Raw genomic sequence first — 17,371 nt, 5'->3', positions numbered from 1 at the left:
ATATAACCTTCAGAGGTTAACTTTTGAAATTTTTCCACGACACCAAGCAGGCACGTACTATTTTTTTTCTTTCTTTCCACAGACGTCCGCTTCTATGCCTTGTGACTGTCGCAATGGTGAGGTGCGATCTTGCTTTTATGATGCCATCCATCCATCCATCCATCCATCCATCCATCCATCCATCCATCCATCCATCCATCCATCCATCCATCCATCCATCCATCCATCCATCCATCCATCCATCCATCCATCCATCCATCCATCCATCCATCCATCCATCCACTTTCATATTTGTAATGGCATTCACGATTGAGCTAAAGCCTCCTAAATGATCACACAAAGCAAAGCACTTTGTTCTGCAGATGTTTTTCTGTTTTCTTTTGTGACTCCCTGCGAAATTAATGCAAGACAAACAAACAGTTTTGCGCATAGATCCCTCCGGCATGCCGAATTCTGACAAAGCATCGAGGAGGAGATGAAAAGTTTTGTTTCATGGCTTTCGGTACGACTCATCCAAACCTGTGTCGGAGATTGCACTTCAAAGACCAGCTCTAAGCGAGACAAGCCGTGGACGACTCCCACGAGGTTCGAATTTAGCCCGACATCGAGCTCAAACATGAGTGACAGCTGAAATAACCCGCTAACTCCCCCCCCCCTTTTTTTTTTTTTTTTTTTAAATTCCAACAATAGGGATGCCTCTCTTGACAGCATGCAAATACAACTGGAATCTATTCAAGAGATATTCATAGAACATCCGCAGCCCTCCCTCTTTGCGTTCATTATTTAATTGTATCATTTCAATGTGTGCAGCCGGCCTTAGAATGTTGCCGCGGCGCTATCGGGAGGGAGTCGCGTGTTAGTGCGCGCTAATCAAAATGCAAATCTCGGCCTCCCCGTCGGCGAATTGAAAGATGATGAATGCGCGAGGGCTATTTATTTATTTTTTTTGGGGCGGGGGGGACAAGTCGCCAGGCAAAAATTTATTACAAAGTCACACTTCTAAATAAGCATCATCAAAATAATAAAGGAACATGGCGGATTTAAAAGGGGTGTAAAAAGACGGGTGGCAGGTAAGCCCCCCGACGATGCGGCCAGCCCGCCGCCGAGCAGCCTTTTGCGATGTGCTTGTCAATCTTGGGCGACATGACAGCTACATCCTGTGAGCGGCCATTGTTTCAAGCAAATCTATACAGCGTGTGTTATATACTAAGACTGATTTATTTGAACGGGAAAGGGCTCAGATCAATAGTTGGCTTTAGTTTTATGTAAGGGATCAGTCACACGCCCTTTATCTTTTTTTTTATTTTTTAAGCACAAGCTGTTTGGCTTCACCAATGGTTTGAATCACAGCGAATGCAATTGTTTGACTTGAAATGGCAGCGCACGTATTGAGATATGTTCTGTATCAATTCAAAGATTTGTTTATGAAGACACGATACAATTGAATTGCTGAAAACGTGCCAAGGCTGAGAACGAGTTGCGGAGGGCTAACGTTGAAGAGGTTTCACTTTGTCACATTGTTTTGGGACGCGACATATAGATAAAAAAAGATAGATAGAGAGATTGATATTCATTTATTAGTATTAATTTATTAATATTAAATACAATAATATTACTGCATTCATATGATCTATAAAAATATGATATTATTATGAGTATCAATAATATTAATAAATAATTAAATCAAACAAATGAATAATTGGAAAATACAACGTTAGAGCGCCTCATTGTTGGCCACGAGTGCGCGGGCGTTATGCAGAGAAAGGGGAAAATGAAGATATCAAAGTTCAACTTGACAGTCAGTATGTTGGAAGAGTGCCTGATTGTACTCACTGATTACGCCTTGAACCGCATAGCGCGGCGGCTTCTTGGACTTGACACGTTCCAGCCGTTCTCTCAATGATGCACAGGTGACAAAATGATGGATCAAAAAGGAGCCTCGGAGAGGAGGGCTTCTGGCATCATCAGCGGCTCAGATGGCAGGTCCTGTAATACCAAGGGGCAAACACGGACGTCATTAGAAGCAGGAGCATATGCCGTTCGCCATGCAAGGTCCAATTAGTAAGCTAGCCAGTCCTGTGAAGACCAGCAAACAACTTCACAGCTACGTGGTGCAGGAAATATATTGGTCAGGTCGCAAGGAAACACCATCCAGACATTGCATGACTGAAACCAACTTGGCTATGTGTGACATATAAAAGACGCAATTAGCATTGCGCTCGCAGCAAACGCCTCACGGAGCGAGTCGTGTGCCTTTGTGAATATTCCACGAAGCGCATCTCGCGTCTGCCGAAAGGGACGCCCCTGCAAAGCGCCTGCGTCACCTCGTCGACAGCGCCCAAGAAAATATTTCTTTTCTACGCTCTCGTTTGTTTGCTTCTCACACGCTCGCCCCCACACGGTCCCTGCCATCTGCTTTCCAAGTGCTGATATGCGTGAGGCCGTGGTGGTGGTGGTGGTGGGGGGGACTGTTTTTCTTTGACTTTTCTATTTGCCTTCCCTTCAGTAGGCTTAGCTGAGCAATAGCGCCGCCATCTGGTAGCCGCTGCCTTTGCATGTGTAATAATGGCTCAAACGCACGGACGGCCAAATGGGATCCGGGTGGCCCGGCAAATATCTGCGCTCTTGCAACATTGGAAATTTGGAGCTCCGAGCCACCCGTTCCGTTCGGCCCGGTCCAAAAAAACAAGAGTGGTTTGTTCGCCTTTCGGTCGAAGGCTCAAACGACCTCCGGGCGAGCCAAGGACTCGCTGGTCCGACCCCCAGGGCTAAGATGAATGGGTCTGCCCGGAACGGGCCCGGATTATCTCTCTGGCATGGCACCAAGTGAGCATCTCTGCGTGGTGAAAAATGAAGGCACAATTTCACCTTTAATTCACCAGGGATGGGGGAGCGGCCAGAGATAAGACGCGAGTGATCAACATCTTTTAAGTTGCCGGCGACTGCGTTTCATTCAACAGGTAGAGTCCAGCTTTAAAAATAAAATAAAATCATCATAAAAAAAAACTGTGGGAGAGTGACAGTGAAGAATCACACACAAGTTGGCGCCACAGAAGTACCATACAGAGGCAAAGCCGTCTCTGGATTTATGATCACGGGCCGCAAACACAGCTCCGTCGGGTCTGCTGAGATTCTTTTTGGTCTCTTTGAATCCATTTCTCCTATTGAACGTTGCATTTTCTCCAAGGACAGAGTCCCACACAGAACATAACTCTTCCTTAAAGCAGAAAGTCCAGAATTGAAGTTTTGCTTGGAACTTTTTTTTTTTTTTCTCGAGGATCTTTGTTATGGTTTTTAAGGGACGGCCCAGAAAAAAATGGTATGGTCAAATTATAGTTCAATCAATAAATAGATAGATAAATCAATAAATAAGGTTTCTACAGCATATATGCATGTTTTCATAAATATGGCGCCATTTTATTGGATTTTTTTTTTTTTTTACTTCTGCTACCAACCAAGACAGCAAGGAAATGAAATCTCGCCTTCCTTTCATGTCACAGGATTCGTGGGCTCAAATCTTTGAAGAGGATCCAATCGCAGTCCGGGCGAGCGGGCGGTGCTTTTTTGTTTGTAATTCCGGCCAATCGGATATCGTATCCCATCCTTGCCAGTTTGCTTCGGAATTTGTGGAAATAATTTCTCGAGGTGTCTTTATTAAACGAGTCTGCGATATAACCGAGGCTTTTTTTGATTTAATTTTTTATTTAAGTCATCTTTCAAAAAAAAAATCAGGCTGGGGTTTATCAGGATGATTCTTCTTCCCGGATGACGCTCATCTGGTTTTTAAACTTGCTTGCTGAAGTCACACGCTCAGGGATATCATGACATGCCATCATGGAGCGAAACAGGCGTGACATTTTGCTTTTTGTGCCCCCCCCGCCCCACTTCACGCTTTGAAGGTCAAGTCCAAATGACGTTAAAGCATTCAAATGGCCGTGAAGGGGAAAGAAAAAAAATATTTGCCCTCTCAGGTAGTGTGTCAAGTGTAAGTAAAGGCTTTTTGCTAACGTACTGCTGCAGGATCAGCGGAGCAGGCGTAGATTTTGAATATTTCATTCAAGACAGATGGAATCCTAATCTTAGCTTGGAGCTTTGGCGTTTTGTCACTCGTCCATTTTACTAAGCAGGCCGCCGCCTCCTCCTCCTCCTTTTTTGTCACAGTCTAGCCCCTCCGGCCCTGCCACCCAACTTTCTCACTTCTTACTTTGCCGAGGTGTCTGAATATATATATATATATATATATATATATATATATATATATATATATATATATATATATATATATATATATATATATATATATATATATATAGTTGTATTTTCTCCTTTTGCATGAACCTGAACAATAACAACACCGGAGATGTCATTAATCCTCGATTACAGCGGCCGGCTTGGATTTTGACCTCTGGGCAGGCGCTTCTTATCCCTAATTGAAACGTTTTACCTCCTTTTCATCTGTGTCGTTGTTTTTTTTAAATGCAAAACAACTTTTCTCATCAATCCCCATCAAGCACCTGCCCAGCCGCAATGCAAAACCTTTTGTTTACTCTCCAATGGCTTTTCTCTCTGCAATTAATTACCGGCGCTTAATTTAGCAGCATTGGAACAATTAGAGCATTTATGCTAAATGAACAATGTCTCCATCTATCTTTCTGACAGAAACCATTTGATGAAGTCTCTCAACTTCCACTTGACTTGTAACGGCAAAAAGGGGGGGGAGGGGTGTCATTGGCGAAAAAACATGTCTTTTTTTCCAATATGGCCTCTGTGGGCAGTTTTTTTTCAATGCGCATCATCATCTCATCTTTTCCAAGACGTTTCCGAGCATTTCGGAAAAGTTGCAGGAAAAGCAATTCGGACCGATCGAGCGGCTGCTAAATTGCCAATTACAGCGTAACGTCATACTAGCAAAGCATATATAGGTACATTGAAAGGGGGGCTTTCCCCTGTCTGAGGATTTGCTGTCAATCAAAACGGAACCCGGGGCAATTTGCTATCTCATTAAGTCATAATTAATGAAGGCAGGTATTAGGCTCTCCCCTGGGCGCGGCGAGAAGGCCGGGACCGTTTTCTCATTAGGAAACCATATTTCTAAAGCGCCTTTTGAGGACTTAACACTCTTCTCACGTCACGGTGGTGAGCGTAGAAACGGAGGGGAAAAAGTCTTTTTTTTTTTTTTTTTCCCCCTTCTCACGGTTTTTGCCGGCACCATCAAGTCAGCTGCGCATGCGGAAGGATGTAAACAAATAATCCAAGTCGGTTCATCAAGGTTTGCCCTCCGGTTCTGCACCGTGGCAAGAAAGCCTTGCATTTACGCAGAGGCGGGTAAAATGTTTGGAGCTAAATCAATTTTCTATACCACTTGCCCCCACGCCGCCAATAAATAAATAAATAAATAAATAAATAAATAAACAAACAAATAAATAAAAAATGTAAATGTTCTATATCGCTTCTCCCCACGCGGCAAATGAATAAATCAATGAATAGATGAATAAATGAAAACAAATGAATGAATGACTAAATAAAAACACCAATAAATTATAAATAAATGACAAAATAAATAAATAAACAAAATAAATGACAATATTAACGACCAAATAAATGAATGAATAAATAAAGAATAATAAAATATATAAAATAAATAAATAAATAAAGAATCAGGCGTGGAGAATTCATTTGGTGTGCGCGTGCTTGTCAAGAGTCTTTGAACATGGCTAATGAATCAACCTTTCCAACCAACAAGTCAAATGTTTTGTCCACAACAGCCAAGCAGAAAGTCAAAGGAATCGTCTGCATCAAAATACACATCTGGCTTTGTCCAGGTCATCAGAAGAAGCTTTTGGAAAACGAGCCTTTGTGTCCACGCGGAACCCGGCCGGCCGGGTATGACGCTCACATGGCTTTTAAAGCCCAGACGTCTTGACCAAGAAATATACGTGAAAGCGGACGACAGAAGCCAGGGCTCGCCGGCCGTAAATCACAACTTTTTCTCATTTCCTTTTGCGGCGTCGCCGCCCATCGATTGCGACGCCGCTCTCCTCGATATGCAACAAATAAAAAGTGAGTGACAGCAAATTATTTCCCGCTGATAGATGCTACGCTAGCTTTGTCAAATATTTCAAGTCATTGAAAGTGGGCACGTGGCTCTGCCTCTGCTTTTGTGGGGGGGGGGGGGGGGCACCATATTGCTATAGCACACTCACGGCCAAGAGATAAATAAATGAATACAAAACAGTGAAGGTGGCGAGATAGGACTTCAAAGTCGTGACGCTGGAGAGGCAGCGCGACATGTGGGGGAAAAGAAAAGAAATGCTTGGAGCAATGAGATGCAGGCCCTTCCCGCTGAGGAAATAGACTATGTCAGCAGTTTACTGTTTCCTAAATTCATTCACGCAAGGATGAAACAGATATTGCAGATACGCAGTGATGAGATGGAAGTTATAATATTTCAAAATAATCATAATAATTCACACACGTTGTCATTCTATTCACTTTTAGCGGTGCTGACCGGTGCCATCGTTCTACTCGTCTCTGGGACTGCGAAATCCTCCGTGACAACAACTGCGGCCAAGACAAATCAGAATTTTCGTTTCAAAAGCCACGGCAATGGCATTCATACAGAAACACCACTCCGGTCCTCTAGGTGGCAGTCATGAGCAATCTTGGCACATGAAACAATGTTAGCTTCATTTTTCTGAAACTCAACTGCAATATTATTTGAGTCACGTTACGTTCAGCTGTTAAGTGTACGCTATATTTTGCGAGTAGCGTAGGATGTTCTGAAACGAAGCCAACGTCGTCATGGCATCTTTTGCTTGTCTGTCTGATTTTTCCGGTTTATCTGCCTAATGGCTGGCTTTATCTCATATGCAAACACAAGTTCAATTAAATCTGTTGTGCGGCAAAGCGAGTCTATGCCGCTAATAAGATTAGATTGTGAAATATTCATACAAAAATGCTTAATAATAAATGCGGCCTATTAAAAATTGAATTAATTCAGATTGCGCCCATTCCATGAATGTTTCAAGACACATTATTATTAAGTACACCAACGAGCCATTTCATTGTTAGCGTGTTTTAACGCTTCGCCAAAGTCTGCTCGCGCCGTACTTGTTGGATGGGTCGAGGTGAACCGGGTCGAAACGAGGCCGCCGGGGTCAATAATTTAAGAGACCTGTGGCTAATTTTAATCCATCACGTTGCGGTGTGCATACAGTGTCAAAGGTAAGGCCGGTGGGGGCGGGGCCATTCCATCATGTGATTCATATCCGAGGGAGGGAATTAGTTCTGTGACACGTCCATAATTTTATGAGTTTTTAGGAACTCGCCGGGAAGAATAGAGGGAGGGCGGGGGGAGCAACACGAAAGATGAAGAATGAGATGGATATTAAATTATGGAGCACCTTACTGGAGCAATCTGTCTTCGGCAGACGCCAATGCCTCGCCGCACCGCGCCGGATTGATGATAACGTGTTTAGAATCGCTCGGGCCTGCTCGGCGGGAGCAGATCCAGAACAAGAACCTGGAATGGACCGTGGGGGCGTTGCACTTGAACTATTTTTGGGGGTGCCGCACAGAATCCAGCTGACTAGTCCAAAAAAAGCTCTCGGGTAGAATATTGGTGTTTGAGGCGCGTGGATGGTTGCAACCTCGAGAGCCTCGCTCGGGTTTCGCGGGAAGGTACGAGGAACGCTTAGAGTCATTTGTGGGTGCGCCGGAGGACTCGAGAGACTCAATCCGCTTTCCGATCCAGCGACGGTTCACTCGCTCGTGTTTTATGCGGTATCCCGAGGCCTTGCCTGTCCTATCCCGGAGAAAATGGCCATTTTAACTGGGAATAGAGCAGCGGATGTGTTTACCCGCCGGCGCATCAGCAATTCATGAGGTGTGGGGGATCGCAAAAGTGATTTCACTCGCTGGAGATATATAGCAATCGATCCCGCGCGTCATTATAAAACTCAAGATCTTGCTAAACTCGACCCGCCGCTTTTTTTTAACATTCAGCTCCAAGCGGACAAAGTTTCAGAGCTGCGGGAGGCCGATCTGGATCTGGTAGAGGGAGCCTGGAGGAGACCAGAGGATGAAGAGGAGATCAGAGGAAACGAGGGGAGGAAGGGAAATGTGACCGGCGGGAAGGACAGAGCAGCAGCGCCTTGCTGAGGCCATGCGGTCATCTGACAAAGTGCGCGGCCGCCACCTCTGGCCAATTTCAGTTTCAAGGAGCGAAAGAGACGAGCATCGGGCTGCCCCGCCCACCTTCGCAAGCATTTAACGAGTCAGGCTGCTGCTCCTCCTCGCTGTCGGCAAAAAAGTTCAATGTCAGAAAAGTAAGCGGCTTACGATGGATCGAAATTCAATTTTTACGCGCTTAGTTTAATACTTTGGAATTGTCATTGACGCTTTCTTGAAAATACATAGAATTATTTGCATTGGGGTTAAAAGACTTTTGAATTTTTATTTCTAATTTATTTTATTTACATTTTTATTTTATATATTTTTTGTTTTGTTTGTTTTTGTTTCCTTTTTACTTTAATTAGTTTTAGCTTTTTTTCTAAAAAAGCTTTGCTTGAGTTTAGCTATTAGCAAGATATACTTTTTATTTATTTAGCTTTTTTTTTTCTGGATTAAAGCATTTTTTCAATATTATTATGAATTAATATTATTCCGTTAACTGAAACAACCTTGGTCTGTATTGCTGGTTTGAATTGGGAATATATTACAAACATTAAACTCAAGTGACTTATCTTTCGCATAAACGTTATGTTTAATTTGGGAGTCAACTTCAATTGGTGCATACATTGCATTTCTTATTTTTAGGGAACTGTAATCAGAGCTACTGAATTTGACTTTTGAGTTTGTGGCAGCCATAAGCCAAGAATTAGCTTTCGGTTTGGAAACGCTTGGCGAGCATTTTCTCACGCTAGCCTGCTAATACCGACGGTGCTACTCGGACGGCTTCATATTTTTGGTGGTGTGGACGTGAGTGAGGGAGAAGTTGATATATGGCCAAGGCGCAAACAAAATCAATACAAAAACAAATTTGATGTCCCCCCCTTCGAACTGATCCGAATGTATATTTTCTTGAAAGACAAAGGTAATTGCATTTTGGACTTATTTTTTGAAAGGTAAAAGGAAAGAGACCCTTGGGGAGATTACAAATGGAAAATCTGCAAGCTAGAAATAACATTTGGAGTCAAGGGCCTCCTTTTAGGATGGACTTAAGCAGGTTAGGCATATTCTTGCTTTATAATATCTTGGCTAAGAGAGGCCCTCCATCCACAACAACTCACTTCATATCAAGCGTCAATATTCCTACAAAAAGATGATTCCTGCTTTTCTCGCCTGAAGGTCCAAACATGCATAAAACAGAGGGAATTACATTTTGTGTGCTCGCTTAGTGCGAAGATAAAGTGGGAACTTCCACATGCTAATGGACTAACAATGAGTGCTACGGGCTAACAGTGAGCGCTAACCTTTTGAGCAGCAGATATATCAACACAGAATATTACTGCTGTACTGACAAACTCTTTAATTCTTCCTAAATGTATTTCATGTGTCTTTTTACAAAACTGTTCTATTTCCTTTAGAATTCTTTTTTTTGGGGGGGGGGGGGCGCTGGAAGAAATGGAAGAGGCTAACCATTATCTTATGTTACATGCTAACGGGCTAACAGCAGATATGTCAACACAAAATACTACAGCCGTACTGAAAAGCTCTGTCATTCTTCCGAAATGTATTTAAAGTATGTGTATTTCTTTTAGAAATTCTTTTATTGGTGGGGTGCTGGAAAAAAATGGAAGCAAATTTATGTTGGGGTTGCAAATCATTTGCATTTACGGATTAGATCTTGAATATTGAAAAGGTGGAACATTTATGATTGTTGTCCCTGACAACAAACAACGCACACCACCGGAAGACTCCAGCTAAAATTGAACCTGATTATCGTGCGATGTGTGTCAGAAAAATAACTGCTGAAAAGGAATGGGGGGGAAAAAAAAAAAAAAAAAGATGTCACCCCTCCCCCCCGCCAAGACAACTGTGTAATGTATTCCACCCGGGCTCTGGATTGTCAGGTTCTCGTGAGGCCTTCCAAAAATCTCAAATCAAAGCAGAAATAAAGCCGGGGAGATGAAAGCGCTTCGAGTGATGTGTGTGCCTGCTGTCTTCCCCTACCTCTCACTTTCTTTTGAATAGCAGAGAGGAAAAAAAAAAAAAATCCTGATTACACCTCTGCGCACCCCTTTGCCACTTTTTCCACATCTCGCGGGCTAATGCGACGAGTAAAGCGGGGCTCGCGATCAATGACACGAGGGAGAGAGATGGCAGGCGTCTAATTGAAATCGGCCACAAAGAGTCTCGCTCGTCTGTACTCGCCATGACCACCGTCGGTCACAAACAGGTGAGGGGAAGAAAAAAAACTTGAAAGGAGGCAGAAAAGTGGGGGCGCAATTTGTGTTTGACAGATCATCCATAAAAAAAAAAAAAATGTTACAAAACAAACAAAAAGAAAAGCCCACACACGTTAAGATTTTGAAAACATACAACAAAACGCATTTTAAAGCTTGATTTCCAAAATAGCAGCATTTTCTCTTGATTTTAAGGCTCAACTTTACTTTAAATGTTGTATCTATTCGATGATTTCTTTTTTTTGCTGGGTATAGATTTGTGAATGACGTACAGAGTTCTCGTAGGTACATCGAGGAGGCGCTCGCTCCCTCCCTTGTACCCTTCCTTCCTTCCTTCCTTCCTCCCTCCCTCCCTCCCTCCCTCGCTCCTTCCCTCTCTCCTCCCAGCCGGCCTAACTAGAAGAAAATGAGTCCACGGGCGTCGTCATTGGAATGTGCACAGCTTGCTGTTTTCCGCCACCCCCCTCGGTTTCACTTTGCCCGACTTTCATGAGTAGTGACAGCTTCTCTGCTCAAGTAGAGGCATCCTGCTGGCTTCGATTTTTTTTTTTTTTACCCCGCCCGCCCCCTCCCCTCTAATCTCAGTAGCCCGGGAACTGCAGAACTGCTAACTTTATTTGATAACAAGAACCAGGAGGAAACTGGCAATTTCTGCGGCGTCCGACGGGTGCTAACGGGGGCCGCTAAATTTAGCGCTGTCCGTCGCATGTCAATCGAGCATACAGTCGGATGTTTTCAAAAACGTTTCTGTCTCCCGCGCCCAAGTTGGGCCAAAATCGGCGGCATCCAAACGGTGATGTCATACATTGACATTTGCCGCAGGGCATGTCAAGGGATTAGATTAGGGAAAGGCAATTACTGTTCTACTGTACATGAAACGGGATGCAAGGGAACGAGTTCTCTCGCACTAATTCAGCATCGACCGTGCGCAGTGTTCCGTAAAGTTTGAGGAGCGAGTTTCCCAACTGCGCTCGGCTGCGCCAATTTAAAGGCCGAACGATTCGTTCGATTCGAAATCGACATGGCAATGTCGTCGAATGAAGATTTCAAGCGCAAAAAAAAATGCAATTTTGAATTTAGCTGTGACACCCAAATATTTGTGTGGAATTAATCTGATATTGTTTATTGCAATAAAAAATACATTATTTCGTGTTTGATACAGGAGAACTTTGAAAAAAGAATCAGAAATAAAATCACAATTGCAATCTTGAGAAAAACTAATTGCAATGACTTTTTTGAGTTTCTTTTTATGTGTACAATTTATAATTAAGGTCATGTTTTTGAGCTTTTTATTTATTAAAGACATAATACCATTAAAATGACGTTTTTTTTTTTTTTTTAGCTGAAAATCACATTTTCAGATTTAAAAGATGTATATTTTGGAGAATATATCTTAAAATAAAATGATATAAAACCGTAATTATTTCCCGTCAAGTCAAATATTTGAGATTGAACCGAAAACTCCATTTTGATGACGACGACAAAAACCTATTCAGGTACTGAGTGGTTATTTGAAGATTCAGTAGCGTAGATTTGTTTACGTGCATCTTTATTTTTGATTTTTTGCGTCGGCGTGTGAAAAGGTGCTCCCGGCTCGGGCCGGGCCGGTCGGTGACGGCACTTTGCCAACGAAATGGCCTGTCAGGGCTCCCGCAAATGTCGATGAGCACATAATGACGCGTTGAAAGCTCTGAAGCGCCAGCTTGTCACCTGCTGGTAATTGCTTCTTCCACCGGCTTTATTGTCTCCAGCTGCACTGTTCATCACCGATATTCCCCTTTTAGAACCAGAGCGAGCAAGCGAACGAGAGCAGGATAAATATGAACATTTTCATACAACGGGTAGGGGCAGGTGCTTATGAGCCAGGTGCTGCTCCAAGGGAGGCTAGAATCGCTAATTAAAATACCAAGGCCACAAAAAAAAAAAAAAAAAATCAAACGCACGCTAAAATCTCCAATCGAATTTGAATCGAAGTTGAGCCGGGGACACAAAACTCAAGAAAAAAACCCCAAAAGTCACTCACAATGACCCCAAAATTAAAATGCAACAACATAATAATCCAACCATATCCCGGAGGGGGTTGTAGTCTGCCCCCAAAAGTTGCCTTGTTCATTGAAAACACACGAGTACTTAATCTTATCTGTCCAGCGATGTTCCCGAGTGCACGGGTGCCGAGCGAGATAGGCCGCGCAATCCTCAAGCTGTTTCAATATTTCCAACCATAACCACTTTTGGCATTGAGAAGATTGCATTCAGAGACGGAGCTGCTAAGTTTAATCTGCTGTGAAGACACACACACTCACACACACACACACACACACACACACATGCAGACACAGACTCGGTCTGTCTTGCGTCTTCTTCCCCCTCGGAGATATGAGCACGCATGATGGCGAGAATTTGCATCTGGATGCTATTTGCGCCCAACGTCCTCCAACACGCTGTTTGCTTTGCCATGCCGCTTAAGCAGTACACAAACATACGGAAACAAACACACAGACAGACAGACAGACATGCACGCACACAAACAGACACACACGGACAGACAGACACAAACACACACACTAGGGAATATCACAAGCAATTTTGAAATCAGAAGACATGACACCAGCAAATACAAAGAAAGACAAATCACCATCACGTGTGTTGACACGTCACGACAATCGGGTCGGGTCGGGTCGGGTCTCCTTGTTGTTGACAGTACACACAAGTAAGTATTTGCAAACCAAAATACACCATTGACCCGCTTTGGCATTTACAATTCTCTGCCACGTTCCCAGAAGATCAACGAGGGGGGAAAAAAAAAAAAATCACACCTCACAGAACACGACCATCGGGTCAAGACAACGTCAATCATTTCGAATAGAAACAAAAGAGCATTTTAGCGACATCCGAGGAAAGCATATTTTTGAAAACTGCTTCGCTTTCGCCCGATTGCTGTTCAATTCATTCAAGGACACCAGGCCCATTTATTTGATGATTTATCAGGCTTCATCCAAGCATTTTCCATCGACAAATGGTTGCAATGAATCACGCAAAAAAGCCGCGTCCGAGCCTGACCTTTTGCGTCCAATGACTCATTTGTGACGCTTTGAAAGCCGAGCCTCATTAGGGTAAGGCGGCGTTTTTTACGCTTGCTTACCGGCGTTGTTGCTGAGAAGCATCGTTGCAAAACAAGGGCCAAGCGGAAATGTTTCTTTTTTCATTTCGGAACCCGATGATTAGATGGCGGAGCTCTCCTCGACCTTTCCCCTGAGCGGCGTGCCTTTAACAAGCGTCAAGTGGGATGAAAACATCTGGAAAACTTTACGCGGTCGACGGCCTGCCTCTTGTTTGCGTGCCGGTGAGGTTATGACACCTGCGCGTTTGCCGCTAAATCATCCTCCGCCGTGTGACGATATCAAACGTTTAAGAGCTGCCGCTCCCGGCCGACGGACTTTAACAAGCCTCTGTTATTACCACAACTGTTTCACTCTGATTTATCGCTTCATTCCCACCACTGGATTTTTTTTTTGTGTGCTTCACCAATTTCCTTGTTCTATAGCGGAAAGTTGGGGGGGGGGGTGTCCAAAGTGATGAATCTGAAGTCGTGATCTTGTCGGGTGTTGTGAAAATCCACTTGGCCCCGCAATTCATCAGTGCGGTCCGTCCATGCCCTCATCTATCCCGCCGGTACCATAAAAATCAATTGATTTGGCCTGCAGTGTGCAAGGATTTTTTATTTTATTTTATTTTTTTAAAACATTGCTTCCTTGGATTTCAATGGAGCGACTCAAGCTACTCTTGTCTCAATGTATTTCAATGTAAGGGAGACGTATGCATTTTGCTCGCAGGGGTTTTAATTGAGTTGTCGCAGGCAAACTCATTGGACTGAGATAAAAAGAATACAAATATTACCGTATTGGCCCGAATATAGGACGAGATTTTTTTCATTGAAGTAAAACTGAAAGGCGGGGGGGTCGGCTTACATTCAGTGCCTAGACAAAGGCTTTTTTCAAACTCGAGTCTTGAAAAAGAAGGGGTCGTCTTATAATCGGGGTCGTCGGGCCAATACGGTAAATCATAAATTCAATTCATTAATAAAAAGATATTAAATAGTAAAATATAAATATTTGTTGTATTTCGTTGGACTGAGATCAAATAATACAAATATTTAATAATAAATTCAATTCATTCATAAAAAATAAATAAATAATAAAATACAACTATTGTTGTTGAGACGTATGCATTTTGCCCACAATTTCATAAGAGCTCGCAATCTCTTTGGACCAAGATAAAAATAATAAAAATATCAAATCATAAATTCAATAAATCAATGAAAAAATATGAAATAAGACAAATGTGTTCCGTGACAATAAGCAATGAAGGTGGCAAAACAAAGAGGAAAAAAAGGCTTTGGGTCTGTCTGCCTGCTAACACCTGGCAGTACTTTTTCCATCATCCCATTGCAAATTGTCGTGTTTTCTTTTTTTTCTTTGTGTTTTCTAGAACTTGATCTTCTCAATAGAAAGGCACGACAAGCCCTTCAACTGACATTGGACTCCAGTCCGGCACCTCTGCCAAAGGATTATTTGTTTGGCCGTGATAGTGACAACTGCGATATCACCTCAAGCAATCAAACGGGCTCATTTACGCTCGTAATTGCGCCGCCCTTGAGATAACCTCAGAACAAAAGATGAAAAAGAACGAAAACACACAAAAGTCTGATGAAGCCTCCCAACGTAGCACGGCAACTCACAAGTCCTCCATCGAAAAACTTCCTGTCTGGAATTTTTTTTTCAGCATGTCTGACCCTCAGGATAAAAACCAAACGTTGCTTTGTCATGACAACTTTTTGGCCATGGGTATTTTTTCTCGCCCCCCAAGCAGCCTCTCATAATCTAAACACCAATTAAACTTTCAGGTTTCACCTGTAAATGCAATTCCACCTAAATATTCATGAGCTCAGAGAATAGAACGGAACCCGAGTGAATCAATTCCAAATTTCAAACGTGGCGACAAAGAGAGGGGAGCGAGGCTTCCGTTGTCAACTTGTCGCTCTATTTCCTTTCCTCGCAAGTCTTTTTAAAAAAAAAAAAAAGCGTGTTTAATTCCCTGAGAAACAGAAGCACTTTGAAAAGCACCGGTCATGCCGTGCTAATAAAACTTTAGCGAGAGCCAATTTCATATATGAGTCTGCCATCACTGCTGGCATCAGGATTGCTCTTCTTCGTATCTAGTCGGCGTACTATGTACAGCGGCGAGGAGAGCAGTGAAGATATCCGTGGCTCTCAGCACTGCTTGGGGGGGGGGGGGGGTCTCAGGAAAGCACGGGTCCCCCAGACTCTACACCTTGGCGAGCAAGACGGATTTGCGAGCAGCCGGCCCGCCACCTGATAAGACTCGGCAAAATCCCGAAGGGCGGGATTCGATTAAAATAATCAACAAGGAGGCCGGAATATCTCGGTGTGTCTTCTAACGGCACAGACTTGGCGATAGCGCAAGATAGTCTGACTTTGGAGGCGAGTGAACGGTACAAGTGCTCTTTGCAGATGTAGCCACATTGCAGGATTGGAATTGTTTAGGCAATATACATCAAGTCCAAAATACGCTTTCAAAGTTTGCCCAGTTGCAGTTGAGAAAAAGAATGACGTGATGTGAGTCTGCTGGCTTAATGCTAACGCATTTGCAAAACACAATCAACAGGCTCACGAGACTAGCTGTGAACCTTTAAACAAGGGCTGAAAACAAACGGTGCAGAAACACATTCGGACAGAAAATTTACGATGGTGAATTTGTGAATTTTATGTATTGTTCCAACACGACTACTTTATGATAGTTACTTTTTATTTTGTTTGGACTTGTTTAAAACTAAAAATAAATGGATATATAAATATATAAATGAATAAATAAATAAATAAAATATCCATTTGTCCGTCCATGCGTCCGTCCGTCCGTCAATCCATCCATCCATCCATCCATCCATCCATCCATCCATCCATCCATCCATCCATCCATCCATCCATCCATCCATCCATCCATCCATCCATCCATCCAGCCACCCATACAAAAGGCCACTATGTATTGTGTGATCAAGGAAATAACAATTCTCAAAGGATCCAATTCGATACAATTTTCAAAGCCCGACTTTTGTACAGTAATCCTCAAATAAATATGCACAGTAATCCTAAAATAAATATAAATTAACCACAAAAGCTTGTGTATAATATTAAGTGACATTGATGAAAATAAAGGACATTTATATTATAGATGTTTTTTTTTTGGGGAACGCAGTTTCACTGTTGCGATTTTCAACTTCAACAAAACTAAACGTCTCCAAGTGGCAAATGGGCCAGCACCCAATTGAAAACGGTCCGACGCTCGAGCCGCCTCGCCGCAAACTAATTGAATTGAAATGTCCCAATGTGCTTTTCGCTGCCGATTGCTGCAAAATTCACGACTCCAATCAATCCCGCGCATTTGCATTTGGTCCCTTAAGAAACATTTCAATCCGATGGCAATTTCTCAAGCGCTGTAAAAATCTACGCATTGTTCGAGTGGCAGCCGGTCCAAATCAATAACGAATCGCTAATACGAGACAATCAAAATAACCGAGGAACTGAATTAACTGTTGCTTTGATGACTTTTAAAACAAGCAAACACATCAATTATGACAACAATGAGAAATGACATTTCCAAAAGCCTTTTTTAAACGCTCGCTCGCAAGTCATTTATTTCAACGCGCGGCTGGCTCGACATCAAGCAAACAAACAGATAAAAAAAAAGCTCAAGCAAATTAAAAGCAAGCTGTTTATTCCGACCCAGGAAAAGTGGCAATTAAGTGGCGGCGCAATAGTTTTTGGTGACATTTTGCTCGCACCTCAGTCCCCTCCCCACGAGACGTCGGGACGCTTTGTGTTCCCAACTGCCCAAAAAGGTCACATTAAGAAAGCAGCCCTGAGACTTGAATTCAAACTTGCACGCTT

At 43.0% G+C, this 17,371-nt stretch overlaps 1 long non-coding RNA gene across 5 annotated transcripts in view; it reads right to left on the bottom strand.

Annotated features, from left to right (window-relative positions):
- The window catches only part of LOC147059990 (uncharacterized), a 132,417-nt gene that overhangs the window by 18,788 nt on the left and 96,258 nt on the right, over positions 1-17,371 (bottom strand). For all 5 annotated transcript variants that reach the window (XR_015068705.1, XR_015068704.1, XR_015068701.1 and 2 more), the window contains one exon: positions 1,834-1,986. This is a non-coding gene — a long non-coding RNA (uncharacterized LOC147059990). The remainder of the gene's footprint in view (positions 1-1,833; positions 1,987-17,371) is intronic.

This window comes from Syngnathus leptorhynchus, chromosome 2 (genome assembly GCF_054491065.1).
Source record: "Syngnathus leptorhynchus isolate UIUO chromosome 2, UIUO_Slep, whole genome shotgun sequence".
Classification (NCBI taxonomy): Eukaryota; Metazoa; Chordata; class Actinopteri; order Syngnathiformes; family Syngnathidae; genus Syngnathus; species Syngnathus leptorhynchus.
This window is presented reverse-complemented; position numbering and strand designations above follow the sequence as displayed.